We start from the raw sequence: 13,489 nt of genomic DNA, 5'->3' as shown, positions 1-13,489 counted from the left end.
ACTGTGATTATGGTAATTAGTGAGCTGTGGGCACAATGTACACACCAACACTGCATTTGATTCTTACAGACTCTACTTTTGTACTGTGTGATTCTCATAAATAAAAATAATAACCCGACTTGTGCTTTTAGATTATTCCTCATGAATTAGCCCTTTTGGCTATCCTAGTGGGCTTACTCTATACAGACTGAACACAATTTCCATATAAAAAGTCTAGCTTGCAAGAATAGAAAATACTGATTAGTTACTGTAATCTCCTGGCCAGACTTATTTTGAAACTAGTGACTGTCATGGATAGTGGGGGGACAGGTAACCTCCCTATGCAAAGGCAAACCTAACATATACAGCTGTATCAAAAAACTTTTTAAGATCACTTTCACACACACACACACACACACACACACACACACACACACACACACACAAACACATATGCACACACGCACACACGCACACACACACACACACACACACACACACACACACACACACACACACACAAAAACACACATACTGGTTTCCCTTATTTTAGTTCATAGTCATGAAGGTCAACATCTGTTTTCTCAACACACCTTGGTCAACAAAACAGATGGTCAACAGTTGTATGAGACTGCTTCACTATTGGGATTGTGGAATAACCCCTTGCCTTTTCAATAAAACAAAAGTGCAGAGTAACAGTTATATTTTTACAGTTTCATATGTTTCTTAATAGCTGCTCTATTCTAATAAAAATCACTGCCAACATTCCACTCTTGCACTTTCCTCATTTGAAACCACTTGTGCCTTGACCACAAAAACATCTGTTAAACTGTACTGGAGAGCTGGAATTTATTTATTTATTATGTAATTATCAGTTTATAAAAATGCCATGTGCCACAAGCACAATGTGCCAGGAATTTTTATCTAGAGCAGGCTGAAGGAAAATGAACAATGCAGAACACAAAAATCCATTTGAATTATCATGACAACTAAACGGATAACAAAAGACAGGCAGTAATGAAAACATCAAGGACAAAGAAAACGAGTTTTAGGTACTGAAAGTGTACTCACTACCAAGTAGAAGGAATCCTGCTACTTTTAGTAGCTTCAGTGGGAGGTTGAAGAGAGCTGTTAAGATGCATGCTGTTATTTTACTGAAATGCACAGCATTGCAGTAGCTACAGTTTGTGTGTCATTGGATGACTGTTGGTTTGAATCTTCCCATGGCTACAATTTGAATAAACATACCTAAACAACACTAGCTTTCCTTGGATTTTCTTCTAACTAGAAATATAGTTGGGTTAAAGATGGACTCCTTTAAAATGGTATAGTGTGTGTGTTTCACACATAGAATGTTTTGAGACTTGAAATGGGATCTCACTGCAAATAACATGATGTGTCAGAAATTATCATTACTGCAACAAACTCTTAATGAAGTTTGGCATCAAAAACTGTACTACATGTTAAGCTCAGAGGCACAGTAGGATGTGACCCTGACTATGTGGTAGATGACCCAGTGGCTCAGGGGGCTATACAAGTTGGTTGGGGGGGGGGTGAGAGTGAGTGATTGCTCCTTGCCCATGCTGGGTTGGAGGTAGGTGGCCATGGCTCACAATAAGGGTGGCACCCAGCAGAAGCACTAGATGTTTACCTAGTGACAGTACAAGCCTGCAAAACCTGGTCTGCTGTACTGTATTTGCACTATGTAGCTGAGGAGAAAATTGGCATGTGGAGTCATGCTTCCCCTTGGGAGGCAGCAACTGCAGGATCTGAACAGCTGCTGAATGAGGAGGGTGTGTTTCCAAGGGGCGGGGTTAGTGGGCTGCCTTTCAGGATCAGCAACTTGGCCTACTCTTTAGCACCTGGATCTTGCCATAGAACAGAGAGCCAGTTAGCATTCTTGAGCAGGAGTTAATGGGTCATAGGACACTTGCCTAGACTAGGATTGTCTGGCTCCCATCTTGTAGAATGAATGGGCCAACTAGATGAATACTGAGGAGCCACTGGACAACATCCTTGGAGGGAGCAAAAAATTGACTATATGGGGATTCAAGCAGAACCTAATTGTAAGCGATGTTCAATGTCATTACCAGAATAACTTGCAAGATAAGCAAGGCCCAATGCAAATAAGATCTTATAATATGGCAGGGATGTCTTGTTGTTGAAGCAGGGGTTCACTGTAAACTGGATGTTGCACATCGACAATTCTATACTGTGGCAGAAGCAGAAACATGCTGTTAATGAAATTATTTTTTGTGGGGTTCCTAAGCAATACATATAGCTTCTGCTGCCCTCCATCCCACCCTCTCCCTTCAAACGTCTTTTCAGTCCGACTTAATTTCAGGTGCAGCCAGTCACCAGCTATAATCGAGTATTTCAGGTCACTGCAACCACAGCGAATCAAAATACCAGAGACCAGGCCGCAGTATTCCAGCTGCACAGCTGCATAAATGACAAGACAGAAGAAGATTGCCTTGACCTGAGGAATATACAAAGACAATCTGGGTTCACTCACTTCTGAATGTGCCAAAGTGTTACTGTATAATGGATGTTGCCTCCACTTCCAGTAAAGGTCCCCTATATAATGAGATGCCTTCTTATCAAGATTAATTAGCACAATTTCTAAATGGGCTTGCTTACATGAAGAAAGCAAAGATCCTGATAACAGGTAAAATTAATAATTATTTTCTACATGGAGAAGAAATGAAAAATACTAAACATTTTCATGATCAATAATGGTATGGCAAGCAGTCAGGAAATCCAACCAGGAATCACTGTACTTACAAAGACTGAACTTGTCAACGCTATGATGTTTTCGATAGTAAGATACAAAAGTCAAAGTTGAGGAGTGAATAAACATGACAAGAACAAAACTGATGCCTTTTAATTATGATGCTGGCAAAGAATACTGCACATGCCATGGAGTGAGCAAAAAAAAATGGACAAGATAAAAACCGAAGAATTTTCTGGATGCTCAGATGGTAAGACTTCAATGTTCATACATCAAGCTGATCATTAGAAAAAGGCATCATGCTTTGCAAAGATAAAGGTAAACTAGAGAAAGACACTCAATGCAACAATGCAAAGAATCAATGCAATAACTACAGAAAAGTATACTTTGTCAGTGATTAACCATCTGACCGAAGACAGAACATCTATCCATAGAGTCAACATCAACTTGATGGTAAGTAGCAAAAACAGCAACCCTCCAAGGTAGGAAGGAGAGTTCTTATTAGGCTCTGTCACTCTATAATTTCCATCCTATGTCTGTCCTTGAACTTATGTTGCTGATGTTACAGAAAACTAATTACTATACTAAGGAGCCATTCTCAGGTGTAGTATCACAACTGAGGTGCCCTGGTTGAAAGCAGGGTATTGCACAGTCAGTGGAACTCTGCATTTCTGTACGGACATCAAAGAACAGCAACAAAACCTATTCAGAAGTAGCCATGTGCCTTACAACTAGTCTTTTAAAGAAAGAAGGAAAACCTATACCCACATATGTGTTATTCCAAAGAAGAAACAGACTAGCACTGTAAATCCCTGAGAATAGATCCAAGATGCTTTTGTAAGTAACACGCTGTGTTAGATCTGGGCTCTTTGGTTTGAAAGAGGACCTTTTACAGTCTGTAACAGGACCCTACTGTAAATGAGAAGATGTCATTGAGATAGCAAAAGTTAGGTAACAGTGCGATCCCAAAGCACAGAAAGTACCACAGAATATAAACAACAGGTCTCTGCAAATGGCATGGTATACTACTGTTAGGCTAGCCTATTGTAGAAACAGTGCTCCTGCAGTAAATAACTGCCATTCTCTAAATAAAAAATCAACACACCAGCTGTGTCTGAGATATACCAGCATACCTTATTGTAATATGATCCCACTACAAATAAGATACTGTGGGGTAAAGAAACACTACACTTTAATTATGCTTTAAAATGTTGCATTACAACTCAAGAGATGCAGGGTAAAGATGCACTACATTTTAATTATGCTTTACGTGTGAAAAAGCACTAAATTTTGACAAACTGGTTCAATAAGTAAATATGTTCTAAAAAACAGTAAATGGTATACTGGACAGCTTGGTGCCTCAGTGGGTTAAAGTTTTTTGCCATCACAGCCCTGATTTCCTAATCTGTCTTCTAATTACATAGCTTGCATGTTTTAATTGTGCCCATGTTAATTTATGTGGGCGTTTTGCCTTTGCTTTCCTCCAAACACATGCTCACTGAACTGCATGTTCTAAACTACATCACACACACACGTGTGTGTGTGTGTGTATATATATATATATATATATATATATATATATATATATATACATATATATATATGTGTGTGTGTGTGTACGTGTGCATATATATGTTTAAATATATATATATATATATATATATATATATATATATATATATATATATATAGATACATAGATTAGATATAGATACAGATAGAAAGATGTGTGTGTGTGTGTGTGTGTGTGTGTGTGTATATATACATATATATATAAATATATATATATATATATATATATATATATATATATATATGTACACACACACACACACACACACCACAAATATGACACTTTACAGTTCGTCATTAAAACTGACATTGTATGTGATATGTATGTTTACACTATAGGAGAAACATAACTCCCCTGTAAATATGAGGCTTTACCATACTCCTGGGGTAAAAGCAAGTCTTCAATAATAATGGTGTACCACAACTGTGGGATCATAGGCAAATATAGAACTTCAAGAAGATATATCACTGTTGGCCCATAATGGAGCAGGAGGAGGATCCTGCTGGTAATAAAATGTGAAGTAAGTTATCAATAAACTGAAACCAAATCATACAGACATTTACAACCTGCAGGAAGACTGTATCCTCTCATTTTCTGATTTCACAAATGGAAAATTCTGCTTAACAAACTCTTAAAATCCATTTTCTCCCAGCTGAGTGGTAATCAGAAGACTTTGATCTTAAATTTGTTGCAAAATAGGGGGTCTGCACCAATCTGACACCCTGTGTGTCTGAAAATTAGTTCCAAGCAGGTCTTTGTATGACAAATTGACTCCAAGCACAGCTTTTAAAACGACAGGTGCAGTTTCATAAAACTAAAGAGTGCCATTATACAATCTGATTGCATCATATTTTACAGTAAGTATAGTTCAAAGTCAGCCCAAAATATTGCACCAAAAATTAAGGTTGAACATCAAGTGCAGACCACCCCATGTTTTTTTGTTTTTCATTTTTTTTTGTGCAATTGTATATATTTGTATATACAAATGAACATATGTACCTAAATGTAAGGTTTAATCAAACATTTTCATCTTACATACAACAGCTCATTGACAGTTGTGCCCCACATGGGCAGCTGTTTTTCATCAAGTTTAGACTCAAATCATGTCACTGGACCTGACCCCACCCCAAAAAAAAAAAATACAGAGCAATTTCTCACATCATGGGAATCCTCTCCTACAATGTGTCAAGCATGGTGTTACCTAAGAAAGAGGGTAAAGGGGAAGAGAGTGTAAGTCTCCACCTGGAGGGGTAAGGTTATAACACTTTTTTTTCCATTTTTCTGCTTTGAACGAGTGCTGTTTTAAAATTTTTGGCTTGGTTAAAAAGAACTTGACCAGCTCACTGTCCGTTATTTGACCATAACATACCAGATATGTATATTCACAATTACTATTTACCTGAACAGACTGCAATATTTTTTCACTGTTATTGTTTACTTTGCTGCTTTTGCACATCTGCTTGTGAAGTAGTGAAGAGCATTAACATATCTCATATTTAAGGCCTAGGAAAGCCCCATTCAATAAAATCCAGTAATGCCAGTGAAATGCCACCATTGTTCCCATTTTATGTAAGGAAATTGCAGCATATGTTACTTAAGGAATACAAGACTACACATCACATTTAACCCAATACTGTGGTCCTGGTAGAAAGTGAAATGCAAAACTGGAACTGTATTCCATTTGACTTAAAGTGGTTTGAATTTATTTTTAGTTTATCTGTTCATGCAGCAGCTATATCCCTTACCCACTGACAACTAGGATGCAAACAGTACATACTAAATAAAACATAATTATCTTATATAAACACAAACATGGCATACTAGTACGGAAAACAAATTATGTTCTTACTGTAGTAAAGATGACTTCATATTATGTCAGTTTATAGTACATTTTTCAAGAAAATCCAGTTGTGCTACATTATCATCCCAGTTGTGTTATTTTTGCTATTTCTCAAGATCTTACAGTAATATTTTTAATTTTTACAGAGTCTAAATCTATGATCTCCTAGTTTTAAAGTAGTATTTAAACCAAAAGATTAAGCTGCCACTTAAAATATGTCTGAAGCAACATGAGTAAAATGAGGGAGCTTTAAAATTAGGGAAGACATTACACTGAAATGTTGTTCAGTTCAGTGTTTGTCATTTAGCTACACAAAAATGAGTTGTTTCTCAATAGTGCATAACTTTACCATCTGTGCTTTAAAGACAGGGAAGGTCACAGTCACACACACACACACACACACACACACACACACACACACACACACACACACACACATACACACACACACACAACATTTCTAATGACTTCTTCTATGGAGTATGCAGTCTTGATCTGATGTGCACGTTATTTGGGTATGCTGTTATACTTCAGAATATGGTCCAAGTGAAACAACCAGTAAAATCATATACATACTACAAAGTGAACTCCATGTTTATGAATCATTTACTTGCTTCATAAACTAGGAATTTTTTTCAGCGTGGACAAGAAATGGTACGGTCTGCATCTGCACTCTTGATATATGCCCAGTTTCCTACCGTGGGAGAGTACTTTCAGTATCTATTCCTTAAATATGTTTACATATTAAGGGTCTCCATGTCACCTAAAAGGTTAGATGTACAGGGCATGGTCAGATGTAATATACACATGGTTATGTGACAAGCACACTATCTCTCCATATTCAGGATATATGGCAGGCAGGTTTACAGTACAAAGACACCTGAGTAAGTGTGGGTGACTGGAAACTTTCTCATTACAAAGTAATTATGAATGATACAATGTTGTCACTCCATGTGAGTTCAGATATCCTGTATAGGGCATATTCACTCAACATATATTTCATTTACATGAAATGGGTACGTTTTGTACTGTTTTGCAGTTTAAAACCATCACCATATTGTTAAAAATATAAGGCATCTGTATTAACACATTTTCTTATAAAAAATGTCATCTGCTGATTCTTAATATATGTATTTAATTTATTGACTTTCATGCACCAAACTGCTTACTTCTGAAGGGGATGAGGGAAGCATTGTGAACTGCTTTGTGTAAAATTAAAAGTTAGCGTGTCACATGGCTGACAGACAAAAATATATTATTCTTTGTTAAGAAATGACGTTTAGGTTTCCATAAATATCATCAGAAATGAATTTTTATAATCGTATACCCAGTTTTAGGACTCTTATAATATGTTCTCTTTTATTCTGCCATTAGGGAAATAGTGACTCCATCAACCCAGCACCAAATCATTATTTTATTTGTATTACATCATTAACTAACAGCTGCAACATCAAATTAAACTCATTGCAAGATTGCACCAATCGGATCTTCATTGCCTGCTACTACAAATGTCATTATCAGAAGAAACAAACAAACAAATAAAAAACATTACCTTTTCTGCATATGTAAAAATGTGTGACGAAACCATGGGATAACTAAGCATTTACCCAGACCCTGGTTATGGTTGTTTCAGATTTCATATTATAAGTATCTTCTTCAGTTTATCTCCAGTGGTAAAGGTTTTATCAGAATCTTTGAATAGAATTATAGACAAATAATTTTGTGAAATTTGTATCTCCTGATACTGTATCACCAAGACAATAATATAACATGGAATGCTGAAATATGATGGCATGGAATTGTTGACTTAAAAGCAGCATAATTATGCAGTAAGTTGTATGTAAACATTTAAACCTTAAACAGGACTGCAAACCATTAGGGTCTCATCTGTTTCTCCCTTGACACACCTTAACTGAAACCACTGAAGGAATTACACATCATTTGTTAATCATGTTTTATGTTAATTATACGTAAAATTCTCTTACAAAAAAACCCAATGTGGTTAACAATACAGTTGTACCTTTTTAATGAAAACATGTTTCTGTTGCCTAAGTCCAAACATTAGGATCTTTTTGTGTTAATTACAAAAAAAAAAAAAAAAAAAATGAGAATGAATGCTAAGTATATATTTTTTTACCAACCTTGAAAATATATATGTTGTACATACCTTTCAACTCTCCAGATTTTCTCAGAATGTCCACATTTTTGATCTGTTACTCATAAAATGTGTGGTTTTCTGGCAAATCCCTATGGACTACAATCACTAAATAAGGACACACACTCCAGTTTCAGACTTTACATACTTCAGAAAATGCATATTAACACAACACCTATTATTCTAGCAACTTTCTAAGTTTGTAAGAGCAATATATAAAATCTGTCCCTATTTTTGGACCTTTGTTCCCCCATTATTTTAGGCTTTGTCCAGATTTCTTGCTCTAAGAGGTTGAGAGGTATAATCTTTAAACAATGCACCATACAGGATGTTTGTCATAGGACATATAGTTGCAAATGGCCTGCCCAAGTTAGTAAACAGAGATCTTTCCTGGTGGCCTCATAGGGTCAAGGTTGCAGCTGTGTAAGCTGCCATCTAAAAGTGGTCCCATGAACCAGCTTCATTTAAAGGGAGAAATGAAGCCCTGAAAATTCTCATGGGGTCACTCTGGGCCAGTCTGCTAGCAAAGCACAGATTAGCACTGCATACATCACCACAGAAGGAATGTTTCCAGCCTAAACTCATTCTATTATTAGGAACTCATTCTGCACGCTGTACATATCAGCTTTTATATACTAGTTCACATAAACATGCAGTATACTCTTTAAAAATGTAAAATCAGTAGTAATGACATGGATGCATACACTTTTTTGTTATGCTTTCAGTGACATTACACATGACTAAAACATTTTAGCATTACTGTCACTATTATGAAAGTCATGTCAATATTACAATCTCCTCATGTGCAGTAATATCTTTTCTAGGGAAAAATGGCCAAGGCATGATCACACATTAATAATTCTTAGAACGATTCAGCCACTGATAATACAATACCTTACTTGCTCTGTGCTCCCATTATTCACATACAGTAAAGTAATTTCTAGATGATGTAGCTTAGAACATGCCTTAGAACAATTTCATGTAAATCTGGCATTTTTAAAGAGCAAAAAAGCACGTCACTATAATTTTTCAAAACCTGTAAAAAAGTCATAGTACTTTTAAACATATGTGAAAATTGCCATAATCATTCTAGGAAGAAAAATGATGTGAAGCTGTCCACTTATGGGATTAAAACTTTGCACCTTATATTTTTAATCAAACTCATCACTTTAATAGTATCTATTGAATTTTATTTCAGAAATACAAATATAAGAGGGTAGAAAGTCAAATCTTGGCACTTATGGTTAACGACTCCATCCTTTTCATGAAATGTACATGGGTACACACATATGTAGAGAATGGGGTCAGCTGCAGACAAGACACATGGGGCCAGAAAAAAATTACTAAAATAATGCAGCAGAAGTACAGTAACTAATTACATATACTTCATTTAAAAAAATGTTGAAGCTACTTGCCTGCAGCATTCCACCATGTACTTAATTTTTATGAACAAGATGTACAATGCTTTCTTTACCTCTTAATACCATAACCGTTGTGCATAACAACATATAAAGTCAAACCTCTGCGGTAGTTAACAGCCCAGAGTACATTCTTTTAGATGCGGGACAAATAATGGGGATCTGTATCAGGGAATCTTTCCCAATGTCTATCTCACAGTCAAGTCACAAGCTATGTAAAGGTGGAAATAGCAATACCTGAACTTCCCTAAGTCAAATGTGCCTTTCTAAATGGTAAGACACGCGCCTTTCTAAATGGTAAGACACGCTAACAATAAACGTATACACCAAAAAATAAGCACATATTGATATATAAGTTGATAAGATGGATATATAACAGACGGCTAGCTAGAAACTCTACAGTAGTACAATTCTTTGATGGACAGTGCCCGAGCAGCTGTGGACCACTGGCTGACGACTCAATTTTTTTTTTCCTTTTTTTCCTTCTGAAATTACAAACTGAGCTAATGATTTTTTTTTTTTTGCTTTAGTTGCAGCTACCTCAAACAGTATCTCCTCTGCAAAATAAGTCACACGTGTACATACATACCTTTGCATTGTATATTACTGAGCATATAAAATGATTAATGCACGTTTTTATCGTTCCTGGTTTGAATTGTTTCTCTTTATAGTTCACACTGGGTTGTGTGTTACTGGAACAAACTGTGTGGTCCAAAATATGACACCATGCCTTTAGTAAATGACCCGGAGAAAGAGAGAGACAAGTGTGTGTGTGTGTGTGTGTGTGTGTGTTCGCTTCACCTTCAAAGTTTCGGTCACCACAACTGACCATTTGCACTGCAACAATACAAAACTGGCTACGCTGTCTTTGGCAAGTGAGACTGTCAATGAAACACTTCGGAACAGAATGCTGTAAAACAATAAATGAATGACTCCCCCCTAATTATTTATCAGTATAAAGGTTTCACCTTGACCCTTGCAAGCATCACAGCCAATGCACAAGGTTACAACCCATACTTGATAAAATATTTAGCGAACAGGGACTCGACCCCATGCCTGGATGAAATAATTTGCTAACTAGGAGCGTCACATATTGTATTAAGAAAACGACTTACTGTCCTGAGGTCGGATGGAGCTGTGAGGTAATTTCACTACTAAGATATCCAGCGCTTCTGTTTTTTTTCGAAACGCAGAGGAACTAATCCACAAGAAGAGGAAAGATAAAGGTTTGACAATAACTGGTCCAAATCAAGGGAACCGAGCACCACTTCGAAGGGAATTAAAGCGATTATATTAAAAATCCTTCGTTAACCCAAGATATTTCGACACCTAGTTCTCCCCTTCGCTCATTTGGATTCAAAGCAGTGCGTTTAAATGAAGAATATTATTAATACGAGTTGACAAGTAATTTTTATAACGTATTACAAAACAAAGTAGTCTGAGGTAATATATTGACGACAATTAAAGTTATTTTCCTCCAGTATATTTTTCAAAGCTTTTTTTTTGTAAATCCACACGCCTTCCCTTCTTATTTAAAATATGTAGTCTTTGGTAATTTTCTTCATTTATTTTGTTATACTTTTAAATCTTGGGACTTGGTTTTCTGTGTGTATTTTTACAGGGCTTAGTGTTTTAACTCCACTTTTGGTTAAAGCACTTTCTCCTCCATCGCCTTCCTCCCCTTCGCCTCTTTGTTTTCTCTCATTCGCCCATCTCGTCCTACTAGCCACCGGGCGTTTGCCATGAGTATCAAGTCAGTACTTTAGTGCGGGCTTTCGCCACGGCGCCTTCAGTAAATTGCCCTGGGTGACACACCGCCACGACCGCCGGTCAGCCACTCCCTCATTAGCATATTTATAAGCTTCCAGGTTTGAAGGAATTGATTGATTGATATTTCAGGCGCGCGGGCTAGGGGTTCCCCAGGATATCCCTCCTCGAGCCGCTGGCCCGAGGTAGCAGGTTCTTCGTGCTCTTCAGCCGCTGGGTTTTAGTCTTACTGGCTCGTTGGCAGCTTCGCAGCTCTTTCTTTTTTACGTTAACAGATGTTTCAACAGCTGCAAATGCAGCAACCAGTTTCTAATAAATAAAACACTTTTGAAACACAAACTTGTATCCTTTTTGTTGCTTGTTTCTCCCTTTCCTATTCCCCTTCTTCAAGGCAAATACAGTGATAATGGAGCGCAGGACTAATACCTCCTCTTTCTCTCGTCGCTCTTTAAAGTGCCATCTGGACTGGAATTCACAGTGTGTCTCTAATCTCTCTTTGACAAGTTCTCAGAGCCCCAAGCTGTCAGCCTGCCTGCCACAGCACGGAGAGGAAAAGGATAGACAGACAGACGACCTCCTCCTCTTTGCACTGCTGCTCAGCGATCTGTTCTCCCAGCGTTCGTTAAATGGGCTGGGAATATTTCGGAGGAGGCTCGTATTAACATGAAGTACAGCTATTATTATTGCATGCCCCCAACTTGCCACTCTTCAGATTTTTTTCTCTTGTTGCTTTCGGGATCCTAGGTGACAGGACTGTTTTCTTGCAGTGGCCAGGTTTCCAAGCTTGTCTTTGGAATGAGTAGTTCTGCAGTTAATCCCAGCTCAAGGTTAGGGTTGTAATGCCTACAGTATCCCGTCTTCTTCGGTTTCTGCAATTTGCACACACCGCTCTCCAAACTGGTCCAGCTACTGCAGCATCCGCCTACCCTGGTTTGCTTTTCCGAGCTTTACATTTTCTAATTAGATTCCCGATTTCAGAATCCCAGTCGTTTGCTCTTCAACTATCAGTCCCACCTTCAGCCTTTTAAAGCTTTGAAGACAAATTTTGGTTGAAAGATATGAGGATATTCATATTCTGTTTGACAACATGTTTCCGGCTACTGGTTCTTCTGTTAACCAGCCTTCTGTGTGTTTAGTAGATTGTTTTCTCCTTTTGGTAGTAATTTTGTTGGTGGATACACAGCACGTTTTGCTGTGCATGTGATGACGACAATGCACCCCTGTCTGCAATGGGGTTGGTTATAGAAGCCTGTCAATGCGCGTTTTGCTCTCTTGGGTTGCTGGTTCCAAGCTGAGCTACCTTTTTCTTTTCAGCTTTTGCTGTTTTCCTCTCAGTCCGCTTCCTCGAGAACTGACAGCTTTACGTTTGATGCTCTGTACACTTGCCTATAGGGTAGTAACTGCTGTGTAGTATTCTTCCAGCTGAGGGAGCTCTAGCACTGTTTCAACTACAGTACCTAGATGCTATCCCCTGTTACTAGAAAGGAAGGTGAAAAAGTACCACTCCGTTTACAAAATGGTCCATGTTTTAGCCAGAACACGGGATTTATACGATATATTTAGGGAGGCCGACATGCTTTCCTATGATTTTAAGTGTATTTATAAAATATTCTAAAAGTTACTATTTGTCTTGATGACATCCCAATTCCTTGGAGACTGCAAAAGCTAGCTTTTTAAATATCCAGGTTTCTACAGGGCAGATAAATGGATGTGGATCCAGTATTGTAGATTTTTTTCATAGCATAATGAATTCTGATAGAATCATCATTTACTTTCTATTAACTATACAAACAGGTTGTCTTTTAGCTGTCTGCAGAATCATTGTATGATGTCATAGATAGTAGTAATAATAATAGTAATACTATTTCCCCAGACAGTATTAAAGAGAACTTAATACAGTAACTCTTTCACAAACATTCTTTAATCATTTCACACTCATCACAGTAGATTCTAATTTTCTGCACTTTAGGCTGTACCCTATGGAACTCCCTGATAGATGTAAGTATTGATTATCATAAAACATCAA

The 13,489-nt window shown here is 37.4% G+C and overlaps 1 protein-coding gene across 2 annotated transcripts in view; it reads right to left on the bottom strand.

Annotated features, from left to right (window-relative positions):
* Window positions 1-12,827, bottom strand: part of CBFA2T3 (CBFA2/RUNX1 partner transcriptional co-repressor 3) — a 237,287-nt gene extending 224,460 nt beyond the window's left edge. Inside the window, exon 1 of one of the 2 annotated variants that reach the window (XM_044081693.1) lies at window positions 10,812-12,827. The gene's annotated coding sequence lies outside the window, so the exon portion shown is untranslated. The remainder of the gene's footprint in view (window positions 1-10,811) is intronic. The other variant, XM_044081691.1, reaches the window with a different exon arrangement.
* Window positions 12,828-13,489: the final 662 nt, after the last annotated feature.

This window comes from Protopterus annectens, chromosome 8.part1 (assembly GCF_019279795.1).
Source record: "Protopterus annectens isolate FY-2018-M chromosome 8.part1, PAN1.0, whole genome shotgun sequence".
In the NCBI taxonomy this organism is placed as follows: domain Eukaryota; kingdom Metazoa; phylum Chordata; order Ceratodontiformes; family Protopteridae; genus Protopterus; species Protopterus annectens.
This window is presented reverse-complemented; position numbering and strand designations above follow the sequence as displayed.